The 19,175-nt window shown below is 32.6% G+C and overlaps 1 pseudogene; it reads left to right on the plus strand.

The window, feature by feature from the left end:
- Positions 1–6,433: 6,433 nt before the first annotated feature.
- On the plus strand, positions 6,434–7,737 carry LOC108689119 (annotated as a pseudogene).
- Positions 7,738–19,175: the final 11,438 nt, after the last annotated feature.

The raw sequence follows: 19,175 nt of genomic DNA on the forward strand, positions 1-19,175 counted from the left end.
TAATAATTTGAAACTGACTGAAACCGAAATTGAAATTTTTTGATAGATTTTTTACGAACATTATATAATTTTTAAAAAATCGTTGAAAAATATTAAAATATTATATGAAATTTATGTACTCTTTTAAGAATAAGATTTTATTAATATTTTATTACTTTTTAAATTATAAGGAATTTACTATAAATTATAATTATAATTTCATGCATTAGACATGTAGCGATTTGGCGAGTAAAAAAAGATAAAAGAAAAGGGGCCGGTGTGGTTTGCAACAGTCAGTGCTGATTAGCTGATGATAACATAATTTTTCGATTGATCGCTGGTGCGTCCCAATTTGTACATTTTCGGTTTACTTACCAACATTTTCTCTTAATTTAAAACTAATCGAAACAGTCATCGAAACCGAAATTTCAATTGGACTCTAGTCTAATTTAGGTATCCAGCAATACATAGAGCATACATAGAGAAAAGGCCCCTATTATGAGATATGGAATTCATTTTGGGTAAATGCTAGAAATCTATAGGCAGAATTAAGAAAATAATAGGTCATTTGAAAGGAATTTAATAAGCTTTAAGATAACATTACATAAAATTTTATTCAAATTCAATTTTTTTTTGAAAATTAAAGAAATGTAAAAAGTGAGCAGATCGCAAAATCAAAAAGGTGTTGCTCCTAATATGAGATGCTTCGAGAAATCGATAGTAAAACGCAAAGTATATCAATATTGCACTTAAAAAACTTTACTTAATGTTTCTAAAATACAAACAAATTCAGCCAGCGTGTGCGAAAAATGAGCATGCGATAAATTATCGAGATATGCGATAATATCCAGAACTCGTTTTCAGGTAATTGGAATCGAGCATCGCAGATATAGGCACTCGATGATTGTCTTTTTTATTATTGTACAATATTATAACATTTATATTATTGTACAATAACATTTATATTTTTAGCAACGATTTTCACTATAACATAAGAATGGATTATTTCATATTAGGAATGATCTCATATTACAATTTCCACGTCTTACGGTTTTACGATCATCAAATTTAACTTCTGTAATTAATTCAACATATCCCATATTTTTCTATTAGTACGATCTTACTCTATCATTACATGAAGAATTTGTTGCCAAATATTTATTTATTAAGTAATAAACAAAATTTAAATGCATCTCAATAAAACTTGAAAAGACATTCAAATTCTAAAATCTTGTTTTACAATTATTACAGGCATGACCTAATAATGAATTTTATTAATAAATAGTTTTCAATCCAAGAGCAATAAATTTATGGTGGAACCAATAGATAGTGTTTATTAGTTTAGCAGAAATACCGCTCATATTAGACGCCTATTTCATAAAGGGGGCTTTCCTCTATATATACAAATACTTTTAAAACGCAAACTTTTAATATAAAATTTAGATAATTGATACAGAATTTTATTCTTTTCAGCAAAACTTCTTGCACAATTTAAGTTTATGCTGACAATCGAAATCTGGGGATACTGGTAGTGTCTCGGAGCTAAGCTACGCGCAGCGACATTGCCGTGGCTACTTTACGCGAGTCGGCGAGTTGCCAGGAATTGAGATCTCAACAAGGGCTGAAGTGAAAGATTCTAAGTGTGCTCAATCGATTGCATCCGGTCTAAATATATAATGAAAGTATTTTTATTATTTCTCTACATGCTCTACGAGTCGAGATATTGCGACGCAAAATTCGAATCTGAAACTTTTATATTAAGATTAAGAAACGTCACCAGTTATGGAGTGGGGGATTTGTCCTTTTGGAATTTTTGGCGCAAGAAGCAAATATAGCGCTGGCAATGCATAATCACATGTCTATTTTTTGCAGCTGATAATAACTAGTATATACTTTTGGAATTAAAGTGAGATAGAGTTTATCATAGGAAAGCCATCATATCGATGACATAGAGGGACACATAAGTGATTTTCCCAGTCAGAATGATAATGGAATCGACATTGAATCTTCGATGTCAATTTCATTATCATTTCTGATTGGGTTCTGCTTCTGCAATTATACAAATTATTATATTTTTCGACACGTTTTTGCACGAAATAAACGAATCTGGCAAAAAAAATGTATCGCTTTACCCTATGGACCAAGATATTAATCGTTAAAGTTATTGATGATATTCAAGTTAGGAAATCTGTCACATCGATGGCATAGAAGAACATGTAATTGAAACTAGAATAAGTATTTTCTGCTTCAATTACACAAATTCTCTGTTTTAAGAACATATTCTGTTAATGTAAAAATCGGTCGACCAATTTTAATGAAATTAGATTCATTCGACACGTTTTTACACGAAATGAACGAATCTGGCAGAAAAAAATGTTGCTCTACCCCGCGAACCAAAGTATTTAGCTTTAAATTTGATGACTATCGATTCGATGTCGATTCCATTTCTGACTGCGGATATGAGCATGCGTTGTTTGTGATTACGTGTGCAAGTTTTTGTAGGCAGTCAAAATCTTTCTCTGTTGCGGATTCATTTGATGAAATTGAAAAATTCAAGAGTTTATTTGAGCAAATACATAAAAATCCTTAGCATCAAAGTTATTGGAAATGCAAACTCGTGGCCAAAGTTGATCGAAAAATATTTTAGGATCGTAATTTAACGGATCATAATCGAATGATTTGTCAACTTTGCTTTTATACATCTCAGAAGATTTTTTACACAATATTTTATCTTTTATATTAAAAAAGGCATATGAAAACGGAAACGAGAGATTCACGACATTTTTAATTATTTAAATCACGAGATAATATTAAATTTTACTTAACAAATGTAATAATACACATTTTGAATTTTGAAACATTTGTAAGTGAAAATTTTTAAGAATTTGGACAACAGCGGAATCGTTTATAGTTACAATATTTATTTTAAGGAAATGCTGGATTTAAATTTTAATCCATATTAAAGTATACATTTTAAATAACAAGCTATTTTCAGCTTTAAAATTTTCTGCTTTAACAAGTTCTGCTTTACATATTCACTACTTTAAAACAAAGAAATAAAATAATTTATTTTTTAAATAGTGAATTTGTTTGTAAAGCATTGAATTTGTTTGTAAAGCACTGAATTTGTTTGTAAAGCAATGAATTTGTTTGTAAAGCAGTGAATTTTTTATTTAAAACACTGAATTTGTGTTTTTAAAGTAGTAAATCTTCCTAGGGGGGGGGGAGATAGAACGACAGTCAATTTAATTCTAACCACAATAATACATATGTTGAAACAACAAAACATATATATATTTAAAAATATAGATACATAAAATATAAAACAAAAATATTCCATATACTTATAATTTTATGAAAATATAATTTGCAGTCTCTGAAATATCTGTTTCATCTTGAAAGGCATATAGTTCGGCATGTAGTTCTGCAATTGCACAGAAGAAATTACGTAATCGCTCGTCATATTTATGAACGCATTAAAGAGAGATATTCAGCCCACCCAATGTTCACATATTCCATATCGTGGGATATTACTTCTAACTTCTCTCTAAATGCGTTCAATATGTTGAGTACGGGCTCCTAAAGAAATAAAAATAATGTATATGATTTTTGAAAATTTGACATAACATTTTTTTCATTTTCTTATGTATATATTTCACAAGAAATGTATAATTTTATTAGGTGTACAACTTTGCTTCCGCCGTTTTTTTTCCGAAATTCGAGGTTTTATTGTAAAAAACTGGTTATACATTTATGATCCATCACTGACCACTACTTTCTCCCATCTTTCGGGTAGCGTACGAATCCCGCGTCGAAAAAATTGATCTTTTGAGGCTATCCACGAATCGATCCAATTTTTTACTTCTTCATAAGACCGGAAGTGCTGGTCAACTAGGCCGTGTGCCATTGATCGAAACAAGTGATAGTCAGAGGGAGCAACGTCTGGAGAATACGGCGGGTGGGGTAGGATTCCCATTTCAACGTTTCCAAGTATGTCTTGACCACTTTCGCAACATGGGGTCGAGCATTGTCATGCTGCAAAATCACTTTATCATGTCTCTCGTTGTATTGCGGCCGTTTGTCTTTCAATGCTCGGCTCAAACACATCAATTGCGTTCGATACCGATCGCCTGTGATTGTTTCAGTCGGTTTTAACAGTTCATAATACACTACGCCGAGCTGGTCCCACCAAATACAGAGCATGACCTTGGACGTCAAAATCACGTTCTTCAAGCGTTAAAACCACTCACGAGTTCTTTCACTAATAGCCTCACCATAAGTATTTGAGAGCATTCGATGAGCCTCAGCCGCAGATTTCTTCATATTGAAGCAAAAAATTAAAACCTCCCGCAAATGACGAGAATTTGACTCGTAAACTGACATTTTCAATCCAGAATAACTTTATGATGCAGACACAAATCGACTAATGTTTCTATGGGGTTATGTTGACAGATGCCCAAGTTTATTGTATGACGTCTATGATCTATTTATTTCGACTATCACTTATCGCTAAAGCCATCTATAGGAAAACGGCGGAAGCAAAGTTGTACACCTAATATATTTAAAATATATTCTACCGGAATCTGGGTTAACAAAATTCATAGAGTGATTTATTGTCAGATGTTGAAAGTTTTTACTGTTTAAATTCTTGTAAGACTTCCAACAATCTGCTTTTAGTATTATCCCAGGTAAAATTCATTCTTCAATAAGTTGAAGAAGAGTTTCTTCTGTGCGATACAACAGATACAAGAAATATTTGTCCTTTATTGCATTCATACCCACCGAAAATCCATTTTTCATCGATAATTCGACCACGATTATATTTCCTTTTGTCGATTTTTGCTTCATCAATTTCAACAATACTATTTGGTCCTACAAACTTTGTTGAATTTTTTGTAGCCTAATAAATGTAAACCAATTTTTTTTCGACATAAATATTATTAATATTTAATGTTATTCATTATTGAAATTACTAACAGTATATATACTAAACAATAATATAATGAATATATTGATAAAAATGAATATATTATATTAATAAATGTATAACATCATACTTACTTCTTGGCAAAAGGAAATCCAATCTACACTGAATTGCTAGAAAGTTCAAGTTCTACACACAAAAAATTATTGTCTTGGAGCCTTAATATAACAAAATAAGCAATTAATCTGCATATAATTTCTAAGCTTAATTTTGTTTCAGCAAACCATATATCTATTTTAACAAATGCTTTAAAATAATTTTTTTTTAATTCTTTTTTTATGTTGATTTTTTTCATAATACACTTTATAACAACGAAATAAAAGAGTATTTTTATTAATTATTAATTCACTATTGCATTTAGGACATTATAAGATTAATATAAAAAATGTATTAATCCTGTCGTAAGTCAATGCTAAGAATTCGTGCAGTTTCATCTTAATACGATCCCTTAACAGGGATATAATAAAAGAAAATCTATTTCAGATTTTGTTACATTTTTCACTTACCAATCAGACAACTAAAGCATGCGAATGAGATCAGAGAGCCTGAAGAAGGCCATACTCATAACCCTACATGTAGTCAGTATGACAGATTTCCTAACCTACACAGTCGTCAACTTTAAAGCTAAATATCTCGATTCGCGAGGCAGAGCGACACTTTTTTCTGCCAGATTCGTTCATTTCGCAAAAACGCGTCGAATGAGCCTAATTTCATTAAAATCGGCCGTTTTCTGCATAATTACTCACATTCTTCGTTTTAAGAATACAATTATTTTATTATATAAATTTTATTTTTACAGTAGAGTATTTGTCTTGGTTATATATTTGTCTGTAAAGCAGAAAATTTGTATGCAACATCGATGCAACAGATTTCCTAATCTGGATATCTGTCAATTTTAACAATTAATATTTTTTGCCATTTTTTTGCCATTTGTTCATGTAGTGCAAAATCGAATAAGTCTAATTTTATCAACTATCAACAAAAAGGCTAAATTCAACAATTACCGAATGTTGATGTGAGACAAGATGCTTTGAAATAATTAAAAGATATCTTGTTTCAAAATCATCTAAAATCTTTACATTCACAATTGAATTCTTTGTTACATGGTATCGCAGCTTTCTCTAGATAAAGAGAAAGAAATAAATTCATTTCATGCACTTAATTTTGTTCTTAGCCTTCTCTTAAATAAACAGTTGACATCTTTGCGTGAAATTATATAATATCGTATCTGAGCTGTGCAATGACATATATTGATCCACGTGTGAAAGAAGATTTTCTATTTTTCTTAGATGTGCTTGTACAAAATTGTAATAGTGCATTGGCGAAAGATACTAAATAAAATCTTATCTAATTTTTTGGGTATGATATGCAGGTTATAATGAAGACAGCTTTGTGGCACAATTAATAACGTTACATTCCAAAAATAAATTTGTTAATTACAGAAAACTTGTATAATACATAATCGATTATATGCCTCCATTTGTGAAAACGAAAAAATATATTCCAGTTTATAACGATAGTGCGATTCAATTTTGTGTAATTAATCTTGACGAAGATATGATCTTGATAGATAATCGTGAGAAAGAAACCTTACCTATAGAAGAATTTGTAAAATATGTAAATTTATTGATGCCACTAATGTCTGATATTTGGCTCGAAGTATGTCCAATGAGAAAGTTGAGAGTTACATAGAGATTACAATTTTGAAATTGTAATTATGCAATCAATTGTGGAATACATTAATACGTTGGATCAGGATGATTATAACGTCAAACATATGAAGCATTAATTTAAAGCATTTCATGATGCATGTGAAAAATTTCCTATCGAGATTTCCTTTCGATAAAGTCTCTTATTAATGAATCCAAAAAATGTCAAAAAGATTTTTCTCAAATGGAATTTACGGAAGAATGTTTGGAACAAAATTTGGGACTGTCAAATTCACGTATGGTTTACATTTCTGTTTAACTGCAACGAACAATTTCCGAAGTCTGACAGGAGCTATTGCAATATCCATTCTGAAGTATTTAAATGGTAAATTATTATTATGGTATACAAGTAATATTATTATCTATTTATTATTATGTGTGAGATCTTTTTTACGAAACTTTTCTCATTTTCAAATATTATTGAAGATTGGTGCGATTCGTCGACTTTACTTCAATTAACTAAACTATTAAAAACTTTATTTTTGAAAACTGCAACAGTTTAATATAATAATAGTAAAATTAATACAACTGTATTAATTTGAATCATTTTAAGATTGATTATTGAAGCATCTTTTCATTTTTCTAAGAAAGAATTGCAATCGCATTTGTATTTAATTTAAAAATAAAAAATAAAAACTGTAAATGGTAGATAATTTAATTTTTGTAGAGCATTCATTTAGGAATATAAGTGAGATAGCGTATAATTAACTTAGTAGACAGTCGCTAATTATTATTTGTTCCGTTTGATAGAGAAAAAATATTTGAAAGCTTTGTTACGATCTTATTAAGCCTACTTCTGAAACTGAGATGATGTCGTAATTTATATCAGTCAAATAGTTTTACCTTTTAAGGAATAGATCCGGGAAGAATTGATAATTAAACATGAGTCTATTATCGATAAGTTATATGAATTTGAATGGTATATTGTGGTATCATTTTTATCATATTAACACTTTATACTTTTCAGAAAATACTAAGAAGATCGACATTGTAGGTATACATGTACGACAAACAGTTGAGAATTATGATCTATTTTATTTTGTAGATTCACAGATTTACTATTAAATTAAATTATTGATCACAGTTATATACACAAATACCGAGCTTAAAAATATGATTGATTTTTCTATGTCAAGTGCAGGCTTTAATCAATTTTTGTTTAACATTTAGCATATTTTAATACAACAATGGGTGGTACGCGCGTGTGCGTGCGTCAGCGTATATGCGTATGACTTGTTATGACTTGAATGAATTATTCCACGAGAATGAGATAATCGCGAATGAAAAACATGTTTCGAATGTTAATTTATATTGATTTGTATTGACAATAACCATTCTGACTGTAGTTAAAGTCTCGCTACAAAATTTTTTTTTTTGAAACGTTTGATTGATCAATTAGAAAAAAGAATTTTAAACTGACCAATTAAAAAAATGCTTCAAAGCGTTTGCAACATCGCGTTGATCATACCCTCTATCGCGTGAGCAATTTTTCCGAGATACATAAACATGCTTAGATAAAGTTTCTCGAGATATTTCTGATATACTGCCATATATTGCCACGAAAGTGCTATATATGATATTCTTGGCACTTTTATGTATATTGCATTATACCGCTTATATTTTCAAGATAGTCGAATGTTGTTATATGGGAAGAAATGTGTTTATATACTATGATCTCTTGTCCTTACTTACATGAAAGTTTATTTATATTATATAATAAATATTATTTGAAATATATACAGGATGGTCCATTTTAATATCCCGTTCCAAATATTTTTTTCCATTATAATATACTCAATAAGTTGGGTTGCCTATCTGCCTATGGGCAGGAGCATTACTGGTAATGCAGAATATGAGTCTGGCGAGGAATGAGACAGGAGAAATTAAATTTTATTCTGATATAGTGTAAAATTTAATTTATTTTGATATAGTGTAAAATTTAATGGTAAAACTCTTGTTTAGGGGAACTCTCTCCGATGATCTCGACCTTAATATATGTTATCAAGATCATAATACTGTGATCTCCAATAGAGTGATCTCCAATAGAGCTTGTTTTAACTGTCGTTTATCTTTCGTTAAAACCAATGCCGTCCCCCACTTAATTTTTGCAGGAAATCACTCAGGATTTTCTTATTTATGCGAGAAAGGTGTAATTAGACAAAATGTCCGCGATATAAAATCATGTAATAGAAAAAAGACTATTTTCAAATTTTTTTGGTTTTTAATGAAGGACATGCGACGGTCAAAACTTGTTGGAGGTTACTCAAAGTCAGATCGAGGTCATTGGAGAGAATTCCTTTAAACAAAAGTTTTACCAATTTAATAATATTATATAAAATATTTTTAAAATGATATTTATGTTAATTAAGTCAGATATTGAACTTTATAGTATATTAGTATATAAAATTCAATTTCTCTTGTCTTATTCCCCGTTAAACTTGTTATCTAATCTTATTCTGCATTACTAGTAAAGCATGCTTTTACCTATGGGCATGCTTATTGAATTTTATTCTGATATAGTATTAAATTTAATGTTTAAAGTGATCACAAACGGTGCATTCACCCTATAATAAAATAAAACATTTGAAAATAAAATATTTTTATTATATTTATTATTTCTTCCTTATAGAAATACATAATCCAGATAACCAAATAAGAATAATATATTGCCATTTTGCTGTCACTTATTCTGCATTCAATTTCACTAAACTAAAGCCAAGATGTTTCTACAAACTGTCTGTTGTTCTGATCTGTCACGTAAAGTTTTCCTTAGAATTCAGCAAACTGCTGGCAAATTGTCATCATACGTGCATAATGTGTTGTCAACGTGACGAGTTTATTATTTTTCAATGTATATTCTTACAATTTAAACTCAAATCTATTTGCGCTCCTGATGCTAACTCACATTAGATTCCAATGACAGTAAATTGTCGATAAGTTGAAAACAATACATGTGGGAATCGTGCTTCCCATCAGTAACAAGCTTCAGCTGATGTGTAGAGCGCTGCGGACGACGGGGCCCAACGATCGCGGGAAGTCGGCGCGATAATCGTTGTGTCGGGTAAGATTAGATTAGATTCGATTCGATCGTCAACAAAGCATGATGACAGCGTGCGATTGAGAAGAGTATATCTTTTATACCTCGTGTATCAATAAACTGTGTTAAACTACCGACAAGCGTATCTCCCTGCAAGATTCTCACACATCTTCTTTTTGGGAGCTCGTCCGGGATTGGCGAGATAATTGCTTGTAAGTCGAGCGCGGTAAGTGGACCGACGCGACAAGTATTAGTGATCGCACATTGATTCCGAATCCACGGCCGCGCAGTGGCGAGTCGTAAAACTGTCAGAACAGTTGTTGAACAGTTGTCAGAATCTCAATTGTGCAGTTGTGTGAGCGCCTCAGTTCTGAAATAAAAGTTGAAAGCAAGTACGTGTAAAAATGCCTCTCGCAGAGCAACGGCAAAGATGGCAGGAAAGGCTCGTCAGGACAAGACGTTGGCTCGACAGAGACAACAAGAAAAGGGAAGGCACAAAAAGAGACAGATGAAGAATTCACATTATTGAACAAAATGAAACTAATTGATCTCAAAGATGAATTGCGGAAGCGAGATATCGGCGACCGACAATAAAAGCCAATTGAAAGAAAGACTGCAAAGAGCTGAAGATGCCGCGAATAATAAAGAGGATAATATATATAACGGGCGACGAGTCAGATAGCAGCGACGGATGACGAAGAGAAGACGCAGAATGCACGGCAGAAGATCGGTAAAATGCAGAGCACGAAGTCAGTGACAGAATGGCGAACGCGAAAAAGACGATCAAGAGATCGAGACGTTATATCGACAACGTATCGGACATCGATACATCGGATATCGATGTTTCCATTGGACGAAGACAAGGTGTATCGGAATCAGTCAACCGCCAATCGCAGAGGAATAACTTCACGATCAAAGATGTAGAAGGCAGCTTATCGTACTTTATTGGCGATGATAAATTACAATGGGAAATTACAATTGGATCTTAGAGTTCGAAGACATGAGTATCCTATGGAATGACTTACAGAAGTTAGTGGCAAGCGCATGCTAAAGGGATCAGCGAAACAATTCGTGTCGTTCGATAAAAGGGATCACTTCTTGGAATACGCTCAAACATCGTCTGATGAGAGAATTTAAAACTGAATTAATCAACACGACGATACACAATCAATTATACAGATGTAAATGACAACCAACCGAAAGTAGCCGACAGTACATTTACGCGATGCAAGAGATCGCCGATCAAAGTTACAGACCTAGAAGAAGATGCCCTCGTCTAACACATCATAGACGACATACAAGACGAAGAGTGCAATAAGATGGTGTTGTATTGTATAACGCGGAAACGATACGCGAATTGAAAAAATGTTTCAAAGTGTACGATCGCATCAAAGAAAAAACACAGCGAAAGAAAACAACCATTAAGAAGGACAGTGTTAAAGACAGTACAAAAGGCGCGGCGAAAATGCAAATCAAGTGCAGATCAAGTATTTAGCCAGTTGGCAAAAAGCATTGCTTCAATTGGTTCTACAGAACATGATGTTAAAAATATGAATGCCGACAAGGGCCGAAGTGTTTCAAATGCAACGAATATGGGCACATCACTCCAAAGTGTACACGATTACAACAACCAGAAGCACCGAAGTAAACTACATCAATGATGTCAGTGACAAATTCGTCTCAATAGAGAGATTGCCAGTTTGACATACGGGTAGTGGCGCAAACCTGATGCATCATGATTGTGTACAAGAAGATCGGCAAGTCCAAATTAATACGACTCAGTTGTTTACAGAGCTAGGAAATGAAGATGATGGATACCTTTCGCCTGAGGTTCTCTATCTAAGGAGATGCTTACAAAATTCAGGCATACGTAGTCCTTACACATTCTATGATCGCTGAGTTGATTCTCGGACGCGGTTTCCTGGAAGATATCGAGGTTACTAAAGAAAGGAAGATTCGAAGTCAAATGATCTCAGTCTTTGACTGAAGATACCGCCCTCAAAACACACGGAAGCTACTATCGATAAGGATGATCAGCCAAATGGATTCGAAGAATTAGCCACTATAAATTATGTCATCGTCGAGGAAATCGAAATTGTAGAGCCGTATTGGAGCAGAGTCGAAACGTTAATTAGAGAGCATCATCCAAAGAATAATGTGAAGATTACATACTACTAATAGTATCTACTAATAATACCTACTAATAGAGATCAAGATCACACTAAAGGATCGAATGGCCGTTTTGCGATCCACGTAGGTTCGTTCCGAAGGAAAAGAACATTTTAGACAGGCAAGAAGACGAGTGATTAGAAGCAGGTATAACTCAGCCACAACAAGTAGTGCTAATCCTGTAGTTATTGTAAAATAAGACGGCTCTATTATATAGTTGCGTTTATATAGATTATCGGGCCTTAAATAAGAAAATAGTTCGCGATAAATATCCGATGCCACTGATAGACGATAGAATAGACGCGTTAGTTAACTTTCAAATGTTCTCAAACATCGATTTAAAGTATGGGTTTTTTCATGTACTGGTAGAAGCAGAAAGCCAAAAGTATACAGCCTTTATTATGCCAAATGATCAATATGAGTTCATGAAGATATCTTTCGGATTATATAATAGTCTAACTTCTTACGATTCATTGAAATATTCCGGAGATCAGTGATTCTCACTATGGACGATTTAATCATTCTGGGTTACGATGAAGAAGACGCGTTTTGTAAATTATCTGAAGTATTAACTGTTGCCGCTAATCACGGTTTAAGCATTAATTGAAAAAAAATGCAAGTTTTTACAGAAACAAGTCGAATTCCTAGGACATATTATTGGAAATGGCTGCGTTAAACCATCCCCAACTAAAATTTGTGCAGTTCAGAATTTCTCTTAGCCGAAGTCGTTGAAATAGCTGCAGAGCTTTTTGGGTCTCACGAGCTATTTCAGGAAATTCGTGAAAGACTACGCTCAGATAGCATATCCTTTGTATGAGGAAAAAAGGAACAACATTTCTGTTTCGGGTTGGTGCAACAAGCTGCATTCAATAGATTAAAAGATGCATTGTCGAGAGAGCCAATTCTTCGACCTAGTCTATATGACCCATCCGCGGTCACCGAATTATATACCGACGCGAATAAACAGGGATATGGAGCGGTCCTCCTATAAAGAAAAGCCAATGAAAAAGATTTCCATCCGATTTATTATATGAGCAAGACCGATGCCTAAAAGAAATGATGTTCCTATGAGCTCGAAATTATAGCGATAATCAAAACGATAAACGAAAGAAGTTTCTATTTGTTAGGAATTAGATTCAAAATCATAACTGACTGTCAAGCATTTCAAAAGACACTTAGTAAAGAAAATCTACCTCTTAAGGTGGCCACTCATGCTGAAAGAATTCGAGTGTGAAGTCGAACATCAGGTATAAGACACGTTGAGTACGAGTCGAGCATTGAGTAGATTTCCCATAATGATTATTGAGGATACGGTATTGGCATTGATTAAGAATGAACAAGATAAAGAAGAGCGACTATATATCAGATATAAGCTTAAATCCGCTGTTTTTTAGTCAGAAAAACACATTTTTTTTTCCTAGGAAGCAAAAACCTGGTATACTATTAAGCGATTGTTAATTAAGGAACTTTACAAAAACTATTTAATAGAAAACAGATTGTTAATGAGAAAAATAGACGATAGAACTATAATAGCATTGCCATCGAATATGCATCATGATACTGCAAGAAAAAAAAGCACACGAAAATGGGCATTTTGGTATTAAAAAAGTAGAGATGCTTCAAGAAGAATATTATAGAAGGTAAAGGAAAAAGTCGAAAATTTTATCGAATGTTGTGTACCGTGTATATTTTTTGGTGGTGATCCGGAGGACGCAATTTGCCTCTCTAGATTGAAGATCAAGAAGAAATATCTAGGACTGTACCGAGAGTACATGAGCTAAAAGTAACTGATATGAAGTTATAAAAATATGTAAGGACGAAGGACCTGAGTTTACAATGTCAGCAGCAATAGAGTTTACAACGTCCGATTATATGAAACCTTATACAGTACATCCCTCGAGGGCCGAGAGAATTGCAGGAAAGGTCGAGTGTGGGAATCGTACTTCCTGTCGGTAACAAGCTTCGGATGATGTGCAGGGCGCTGCGGGTGACAGGACCCAACGATCGCGGGAGGCTGGCGCGACGGTCGTTGCGTCAGGTAAGATTAGATTAGATTCGATTCAGTCGTCAACAAAGCATAACGACAGCGTGCGAGAAAACTATATCTTTTGTATCTTGTGTATCAATAAACTGTGTTAAGCTACCGACAAGCGTTATTTCCCTGCAAAATTTCCCACATGCAATGCATCAATTTGTTCCATATGCTAAATCAAGCTTGGCTATCTAGGAATATACATACATAATGTATCCCTTATAGAAATTTAATACAAGTATTAGTCAATTAATCATTTTATCTTATATTTTGAATATTGTTAACAGTACTTTTAATATTAAAAATAAGTGATTAATTGTGGCTAGTATTGATATTAAATTTCTACAAGAGATTAACTGAATTGGATATAATATTTATTTATTCCGCGTCTTCTGTCACCACCGCATCTTCTGCTACCTCCGCCTCTACCGTGTTTTCCACCGCAGTGTCCGTGGCTATAGCGGTTCTTTTGTCAGCGTCTGACTGTAAAAAATATAAAAAATTTTTAGTTTAATGTACTGAAAATATAAATATAAAAATGACTACATATGTAATATATTATTATAAATTCACACAGAAATATTGCAACACTAAAGATCTAACTTGACCTTAAAATTAAAATCCTTATTTTCTAATTGTCGTATAGTCACACGGTCTTATAGATATGTTTTTACTTACATCTTTCATATTGGGCGGTTGGTGCCGCAGGCTGCTGCATCGGTCCGGGCGATTTCGTCGCCGGTGCAGATTTCGCTGCCATTTCGGATTTAGCACGAGCTGCCCAAGACTCAATACACCAAGTAGCGACCCTGAGGATTAAGGACTTAATAAGTCTTTTAATTTTTGTATTTCAGCTGTCAGGGTCGCTATTTTTTTATATCCTTCGCGTCGTCTACATTCATGGATCTGAAAGAATATAGAAAAAATATATATAAAATAATTAATGTATTAATTAAAATATATAAAATTTGATTGTTAATTTTACTTACTCGTTGTCTAAGTCGGACATTTTTGTTTTTTACCACCTACTTTTCATAGAAGCTTTCCATAGCCAAAAGTCGCCATTTTGATTTTCGCCAACAAAGGCTGTGTTCCAAAATTCATTGCCAGCAATGAAAATCTACAATTTATATTACGTATACTTTATATTTTCAGTAGTGGCAGTGAATTTTGGAACACAGCTAAAATCGTCAAATTTTAGTGAATTCGCGCCATAAAATTTTCGTCAACAAAATCATCATATTTTGAGAATTTATATTTATGTAACTGGGCCCCTACTGAGAAACATTAGAATCTGTTCGCGTTGCTTGCACTTTTTTCACTCAACAAAACACTTAACTCATTTTTGCACTTAAAATGAGGTAAATATTTAGGAGTTGAAAAAAAGAGAAAGCGAAGATGTCGCTTTCTCTTTTTTCAACTCCCTAGTCTGCGACCTATACGATAGGTGTCTTTGTTTAACCTATAGAATAAACAAGGACATTTGTATAGGTCTAAATGCACGGTGTAAACGTAGCCAAGAACACGAGACATTATTAATTATATTTCATGGTCATGCTAAATGTTATTGAATATAGACATTTATGATATCGATTATGACGCTGATAGCGCCCTTGCTAGATATAGTTTTTATATGTTATCCTTGTATTACATCTAATAAACAACGAAGATTGAATGACAGAAATAGCATCTCTCCAAACGCACTAGAAATGAAGCACGAAGAGAGAAAAAGACACATAGAGGGATCTCAGCGTAGCAACATCATTCATTTCTTCACAGTTGACAGACCTAGCACTCTGAACGGTATCTCCACTCGTAAAAGGAGCGTTCAAACTAAGCATACTATGTCAATCTCTTCCATTATTGGTGGCATAGTTAATGATTTGATTGTGATGATTGATTGATTTTCGGTGATTCTGAGAATCGAGTGAAAGATTAATCTTCATTAATAAAGGTAATACATTTCTTTGTAAATGTTATTTTTGTTATTTGATTATATAGTTTTTTAAAAAGAGTGACAAAAATTGCTTGTTATTTGAATCTTCAATTTTGGAACTGAATTGTCAAATTTTATCTTATATTCAGTTAATCACAGTTAATATTTCATTGTAGGGTATCATTTGGCACATAGTTAAGTCATAGTTTTTTTCAGTCTAAAAATTGGAGGCCTAAAAAACGGGGAAAAAACCTCTTTTTTTGCGGTCACTCTTTATTATTTGTAAATGTGAAAGTTATACTAAGTTCAGATTGTTATTTTAATATGTTATAATGTTATTATTACTATTATATTGATACAGGTGAATCTTCTGTGAATCTTTTCTTTTCAATATTTTAACACTAACTTTTCGTGCAAAAACGTGAGTATTAATAGTTGTCAATATTAATTTCATGTTTTATAAATAATAATGATGCAATATCTTCCTTTAATATAAGTAAAATGTTTAAGATTTGGATCATCTTGTATATTACATGTGCAAACATGTGCAATAAAACACTTAAACGAAAATTATTGCATTAGCAAATAAATTTCTTGTGCACTTATGCATATAAAATACATTAGTAATATATTACTTGTATCTTTTGCAGTTACATTTCAAAATATGATTTCTCAATGTAAATTAAATGTTAAAAAATTTATCTATTGTATAAAAAAAAATGAAAATTTAATTTTAAAAAATTTAATTTAATTTAAAATAATTTTAAATTTAACTTACCAGGTATGTAAATATGAAACCGAAATTTACCAATAGATGGCCATAGCTGTCAATGTAATTGCCGTCAGACGGCGCCATTGACGCCATTTCCTTGTTCTGACATCTGACAAAGATTTTCAACTCACAACAATACAAGTTTCATACAACAATATAGTTTGTAATAGCGTCGAACATGTCAAATTTTGTGCCTGGAAACTACGATTTGCGAACAGCATTGATTTTCTGTTACCATTTGAAAAAAACTGCTGCAGAATCGCATCGAATGCTTGTCGAAGCTTACGGTGAGCATGCTTTTGGTAAATCATAGCTTTGAGTGATTTAAAAAATTCAAAAGTAGCGATTTTGACGTGAGAAACGAAGAACGTGGAAAATCACCAAAAAAGGTTGAAGACAACGAATTGCAAGCATTATTGGATGAGAATGACGCTCAACAACAACTCGCGAATCAATTGAATGTGACGAGAAGCCGTCTCCATATTTGAAATCCATGGGAAAGATCCAGAAGATGGGAAAATGGATTCCACATGAACTGAATGAAAGACAGTAGGAAAATCGAAAAACTACTTGCGAAATGCTACTCGCCAGGTACAAAAGAAAGTCATTTCTCCATCGAATTGTGACAGGCGATGAAAAGTGGATATATTTTGAGAATCTTAAGCGTAAAAGATCATGGGTAACTCCAGGCGAACCATCGACATCGACTGCAAGGCCAAATCGCTATGGATGGAAGATAATGCTCTGTGTTTGGTGGGATCAAAAAGGTGTGATCTATTATGAGTTGCTAAAACCTGGCGAAACTGTTAATACTGAATGCTACCGACAACATGATCAATTTGAATCAAGCTTTGTATGAAAAACGACCGGAATATCAAAAAAGGCAACACAAAGTGATTTTGCTTCATGATAAAGCACCATCACACACAGCAAAACTGGTCAAGGAAACGATTGAGGCATTTGATTAGGAAATACTTTCGCATACGGCTTACTCACCAAACTTGGCTCCGTCCGATTACCACTTATTTGCATCGCATGGGACACACACTCAGCAGCGCTTCACTTCTTACGAAGATGTACGAAAATGGTTAGATGACTAGTTTGGCTCAAAAGAGCAACAATTTTTTTAGCGTGGCATCCACAAATTGTCAAACAGGTGGAAAAAATATATGGCTACCGATGGGCAATACTTCGAATAAAATATTTTTTATCATTTTCATGCAATAAATGTGTATTTTCTATAAAAAAATTTCGGTTTCATACTTACATACTCTATGTTAACGCAAACTGAATAAAATTGATTTTTAAGCCATTAATTTTTACTTCATTTTAATTTAAAAACATATTAATTTATCAGGTGTTGTTTACTAATGATTATTCTATATATTTACTAAAGTACTATGACTTACTTTAAAAATAAATAATTTTAAATGAATACATAAATTTTGTTTACTAATATGTTTACTATATGTGACTACATAATAATTATGTATAAGAATTTGCTAATAGTAATAATTTGTTTTTGTCTCAGTGTATATATTGCACATGTGTAATATACAGGATAATCCATTTAAACTGAAAATTTTAATAATTCATTTATTTTTAAAGATATAGAAAAATGTTAAAGAAAAAAGTTGTATCGTTCAGCGATATAATCAAGATTACCACCATTTTTAAAAATGGAATTATATAATCTTTCTTCAATATAATATTAAAAAGTCAATAGTTTAAATGATAATTTATTCTAGTATTTTTTAATTTAATATTTCAGAGAGTGAAAGAGAATTTAATTATGAACAAAAGTTCCTTTCTCAATTTTGGTTCAAACCACCATCAGATAGCGCGCAGCCAGAGTATGCAGGAATGTTTCTAATTTCAATCGCTAATGGGTGCATTCAGCACGACGACTGCTCATTGAGCTCTTGCATGAGCTCTGATTGGTATATTCCGTTACATTTAAAAATAGAAACAACAGATACAAGAGTGATAAGGGACTATCTCGATTTGTACAACAAATTAATGAAAATCCTTGATAACAGTAAAAGTTGCATAATGTAAATTAAGAAAAAAAGTAAAAGCTAGGTCATAGGTTCCAAGAAATTTAGAATTATATGTAGTGCATGGTAAAAGTTTTATCTATTGGGAGTACAAATAAGTTTCCGCCGTTTGCAAAAGACGCTACTAATAAGCTACTAATAAACTAAGTTAAAATTGTTTGATATAAAAGGACATATCATAGAGATTGGACATCCGGCAACACCATGATCATTAAATATTAATGATTTTGTATCAGCATTATATATTTTTTTTTGTACGAAAACGTCGAGTTTTGAGCCGAATAAGTGTCATTTGCGGGAACTTTTGATTTACTTCTTTATGGTAATTTGAAGAAATCTGCAGCTGAGGCTCATAGATTGCTTGTAGAAGCATATGGTGATGCTGCCTTAAGTGAGAGAAGTTGTCGTGAGTAGTTTCAAAAGTTTAAGAACGATGAATTTGATGTCGAAAACAAAGAACGTAGCGGAAGGCCAAAAGTATACAAAGACGCGAAATTGGA

Source organism: Atta colombica, unplaced genomic scaffold (assembly GCF_001594045.1).
Source record: "Atta colombica isolate Treedump-2 unplaced genomic scaffold, Acol1.0 scaffold26, whole genome shotgun sequence".
Taxonomy (NCBI): domain Eukaryota; kingdom Metazoa; phylum Arthropoda; class Insecta; order Hymenoptera; family Formicidae; genus Atta; species Atta colombica.